The sequence below is a fragment of the Triticum aestivum genome, chromosome 1D, assembly GCF_018294505.1.
Source record: "Triticum aestivum cultivar Chinese Spring chromosome 1D, IWGSC CS RefSeq v2.1, whole genome shotgun sequence".
Lineage (NCBI taxonomy): Eukaryota > Viridiplantae > Streptophyta > Magnoliopsida > Poales > Poaceae > Triticum > Triticum aestivum.
The window spans coordinates 321,257,109-321,262,485 of NC_057796.1; the positions used below are offsets into that span (position 1 = coordinate 321,257,109).

Here is a 5,377-nt window from a genome sequence, read left to right on the forward strand (position 1 = left end):
ACCGACAGACTCACACACATCGCAGAACGTGAACCTGTCGCATCCTTTTTGGCCTTATGAGCGGACGTTCGCTTGATGATGCAATAAATATTACTCCCTCGTAATATAAAAAAAAAATATTATGGAACCAAGAGAGTAGTTATGAGTGCAGTCCTCATAAACCAAAGTGGAGAGAGAAGTCAACATACAGTGTTCTACAAATGGAAAAACAAAACTTTAATATATACTTTTTTGTTCACATAAAACCATAATAATGCAACCAGATGATCAGATGTTAAGTGCTGAAATTTTAGCTAAGCAACTAAAGAATCTTTGTGGAATTGAACCACCTTCCATCTGGGATTTGAGCATATGCCCCGGATCCACAGAGAATCTCTCCTGACAGAAAGATCCATGACGAAAAGGGAAGATAATACTTGTTGCTTATTACTCCCACCATTCCAAAATACAATGTATGGTTTACTATTGAACAAGATTATAGATTAAATATCATCATCTTAATTTTAATAAATAAAAATACTTTTCATGACGATCTAATGATGCAAATATGAAGATTTTCATGCAAAAGAAGAAACCTTATATTTTGGGTTTACTAACATAATTTGGGTCAGATTTTCACCATGATTTTAACTAATAAGATACTGCCTCAATCCAATATAACTGTCGTGCTTTATAAAAAGCTTAAAATAAATCAACTTCACTTATTTTGGGACCGATAGAGTATAAGTCATATAGCAAAAATAAATTGACACTACATCAATTCAAATATAATTTGGTGAAAGGCATTAAGACAAACATATGGTCAAATTTTTGACCCAAAATAAGATAAGGACTAATAAACCCAGAATGAGGTAGTGTTGTGGAGCGGTAAATTTCATATTTTGGGTCAGATTTTGACCATGAATTTAACTGATAAAATACTCCCTCCATCCTATATAAGTGCCACTGCTTTATAATAAATAAAGAATTTAATAAATCAACTACACTTATTTTGGGACTGAGGGAGTATAGGTTATACATAGCAAACATAAATTGAAACCACATTCAAATACATTCAACAATATAATTTGATGACATGCATTAAGACCAACATATGATCAAATTTTGACCCAAAATACGACAAGGAGTAATAAACCCAGAATGAGGTAGTATTGTGTAGCACCCAGCGTATATAAATTTCATATTTTCAGTCGGATTTTGACCATGAACTTAACTTATAAAATACTCCATCCAATAAGTGTCGTTGCTTTACAAATTATAAAAACTTGAAATAAATCGACTACACTTGGACTGAGAGAGTATAGGTTATACAAAGCAAACATAAAATGAAGCTACATTCAAATACAAATTCAACAATATAATTTTGTGACATGCATTAAGACAAACATATGGTCAAATTTTGACCCGAAATACTACAAAGACTAATAAACATTAGCAGTTGCTGCGGCAACTACCATTGCAGATCAGTTCAAGATCTAGTCCAGATATAACTGGTAAATGGCTGAAAATTATCTGCGCGTACCAATCAACAACTATGTAGTACAATAAACTAACTGCACAAGATCCTCAAAATTATGTGTGCCCAACTGGACAAAAACACAACTAAAACTCATTGCTGACAGATATATTAAAACTGAAAAAATAAGTTCAGAAGATTGAAAATAGACTTGCTCAATATGAAATTATGTGTGGGATATATGGAATGTAATATTTGAACTAAAACTAACCACTGACTAAATGCAGAAGAATCAAATAGCACATAATTTACTGGAGTACATCTTAACCAGTTTCTCGAAGTCTGCTGAGCCTATGATGACCAGAATTGAGGTCCACGTTTAGATTCTTCTGCTGCAGGGTGCTTCTTCATAAATATGATGTCCACATCCAGGGAAGATAGCTGTAGATTTAATTTCTGGACTATACAATCCCATCATAAAGCTATTCAGGAGAGCAGACAAACATATGAACATTGTACATTGTACATCTCAAATTGAAATAGAGACCACGATCAAATTGTGATCATTGTACATCTCAAGAGAGCAGACAAACATATGAACACAAATTTAGAAAAAATAACAACCCTTGATATATATACCATATTCTGGGGAAAAATAGAAAACAAAACGATTTGGCCTTCTGTTTAGACTGCCGATTGTTATTTAAGTTCAAATTTGAGCTGTGATATGATAGCAGATTCAACAGCGAATCAGACAAATGATTTCACTACAACTACGAGACTGAGAGTAACTTAAACGGGTTCAAGTGATCACGAATTCCTCCGTGTAAACAAGCTCAGAACAGAATTACAATTTACGAGAGCAGTACTTTGTCTCAAGTTTATGTATGCTTCAGCTGTAGATTATCGATTGTACCTTTGGTTTGTAGCTCCTTGATCGATTCGCGACGGTAGAACGTTGTGCCAGGAAGATTGGATCGGACGAGAGGTGCAGACAAAGGAGCACACCAGGACACGGTGGGGGGAGACCCCGGGGCTGAAACAGAAAAATCCCCGTGCGATCTCCCCCCGGACACAAGAACCATCTTTATTACGGTGGTGGCCTGCCATGCGAGCGCACCCAACATGGCAAAGGCCTCTAGGTGTCACATCTCTCTCTTTTTTCACTCCTTTTTCCCTCTTGGCACGATCACCTCGCTTGTTACATGCTCTTACCTCCGATCTCTTAGATCTAATAATTATCGAGATATCATCGGATAATTATCAATACAAGAGCCGCCGTCGCGCGAGGCGGAGAAGACGGGATCCCCACGTGCATGCCGGAGAAGACGCCTTCCTCGCCGCAGGGTCAACCCGAGACCACCGGGAACCCCCAGATCCGCCGCGGGCCATCAGATCTACGAGTCATACCGGCACGGAAAGTCAGGCAAGACGGATCTACGGCTCAATCACGCGGTGGAGACGATCTCAGCGGGGGAAAATACTCACAGGTAACAGATCTGACTCGCCGGACGGGCAGACCGGAAGATGCAGCCGCCTCGCAACTCGCTCCAAGATCGCCGCAAGCCCAGCCCGTCGATCGACGAGGAACCTGCGAACCAGAGAGCACACGGGGGTTTCGCGGGAAAAATCATGGTAGCCAGACTCACGGGCTCACCTTGCCGAGATGGAGGTAGTTGTGGTTGGGAGGAGGAGGCGGGTTCTTCTCTATATCAAGGATCTGATCTAGTGTATAGGGGGAGGGAAAAAGGTTGCGTGTCGCAGAGGAGAACGCGGCGGCTTTGTTGGTGGTCTGCTCAGAGTCGGAGGATATGCCGAGGACAGGTATTTATGGTCTGGTAGGCCGAAGCGGACGGCCCAGATGAAGTAGTTGGGGTTGGACGGCCGAGATGAAACACGTGTGGAACGAGATCATTGGCTGTGGCAGCTGTACATCAGTTTTTTTAGGGCTGATGAGCATAGATCGGACAGAGGCGGTTGAGGCCGCGTTCGGTAGACCTCCGGACGCGGTCCAACTCTGCCGAACCGCAATTAATAAATTTATATTATTCCTTTGGACACCGATAACTGCCACACGTGTGGGCGTTAAGAAATCTGCCCACATGTTCTGTGTGGTACCTAAGAGGACGAGCCTATACGTCTGTGTGTGGGCAAAACAATTAGCGCCCACACGCTTCTTTTTTTTTCCTCCCGGTCCCTCTTACACGCGTGCGTGGCGTTAGGCCTCGTACCTCGTGGTCCCGCACGTCCCACGTGACACTTTACCGCGCGCCCCGCAGTTGCCATGGGCCGGACCCTCGTCCATGTTCGTTTAAGTGCAATTGCCATGTCACTGAACCACGGTTGCCATGTCGGACAACTACAGTTGCCATGTTTGCTCAACTGCAGTTGCCATCTCAGGTCACAGTTCCAGATTGCCATTTTTTTGGACAACTACAGTTGTTGCCATGTGTGGTCTGGTCTACTGCAGTTGCCATGATTTCAAAACTTTAGGAGTTGCCACCTACTAACACTAGGCAGTTGCCATGTAGCGCTAAAAAAAAGGCATGGCAAAAAACATGTTTGGGTAAAAGAGAGAGTTACCATGTGCTCACAAGCACGCTAGGGCAGTTGCCATCTGCTTACGTGCACGCTAGGGCAGTTTGCCATGTACCATGCAAAACATATGGCAACTGACATGTTCGGGTAAAAAAAGGAGAGAGTTGTCATCTGCTTGCAATCACACTAGGGCAGTTGCCATGTACACTGCAAAACGCATGGCAACTGGCAGCTTGGGTGTGGGAGAGGAGGCGGGCGTGTGGGCGAGATGGCAAACGCCCACACACCAGCCCTTGTGCGTGACTGAAAATTGGTGTGTGGGCGAACTGCTAAACGCCCACACACCGGCCCCTCCGTATGGTAAAACAGATGTTTGGGCGACCTCTCTCACACACCACACACGCGAGTTGTCCTACGTGGCATACAAAATCAGCTAATTCGTGCCAAGATTCGTGCAGAATTTACTGGACGGTGATGAAGGCGTGTGGGTGAGTTGGCTAACGCCCACACGTGTGGGTGTTACACTTTTCGATTCCCTTCTGTCTAAATTAATTACGAAAATGTTATCTGACGACCAGTCAAAAGTGATTTAGCAGTGACCCCCCTTATCGCCCTACACTTATGTGTATAAATCTCCAAGCTCGTGAAACTGCCACGTCAGATCGTGGGAGCAGTTGTGGTCGTGGACCGGAGGGAACTGTCCCTATCACGCGCGGCATTTTGTATTGGCAGTTAACGCTTATTCACCCCTATCTCTCTTCTCTCTCGAGTCCACTTTTGATGAGGACATCAATACCATTGTTACACCCACATGTCCTACTGCTACATATACTGGGCCAATTACTAGAGCTCGCGCACGCTAATTAAATTATCACGTACTTTCGTTTCTTGGTAATAATTCTAATGTTCATGAGAATATCATGCTGCCTAAATTGGATACATTTGTTTTGCTTACAAATGAAGAGTCTGGCATGGATAAGAGGGATGAACACTGGAGCAAGACCAAACATGGAGATGATGGCATGCGCAAGGGGAACAAGAACGGAGTTACAAGTGAGGATTTCAAGACTTTGAAGCCACCATAATGAGTGCATGAAGCCTTGGACGAAATATACAAGATGTCACTTCATAAATTTTCATCCAGAGGCTATTCTAGGTGTTGCGTCACCTTATTATTGGGCCAGGCCCATGTAATTTCGAAATACTTAAGTATAAGTTGTTTCTGGAGTCCGTATGTGTGGGGAAACAAGAGTTAGGGTTGGTTTCGGACCCCTCCTTCAAGGCCCACGAAATTCTCCCCTCTTCCTCCATATATACAGCCCTTAGGGCGTCGTTTAGACTTTGGGTTTTGTTTAGATTAAAAGTTCGCCATAGCTGCAACTT

The 5,377-nt window shown here is 43.1% G+C and overlaps 1 long non-coding RNA gene across 1 annotated transcript; it reads right to left on the reverse strand.

The window, feature by feature from the left end:
* Positions 1–1,572: 1,572 nt before the first annotated feature.
* Positions 1,573–3,255, reverse strand: LOC123181766 (uncharacterized). Its single transcript, XR_006491881.1, has 2 exons — positions 2,945–3,255; positions 1,573–2,853 (listed from the first exon to the last, which is right to left on the reverse strand). It is a non-coding gene; the product is annotated as an uncharacterized lncRNA (long non-coding RNA).
* Positions 3,256–5,377: the final 2,122 nt, after the last annotated feature.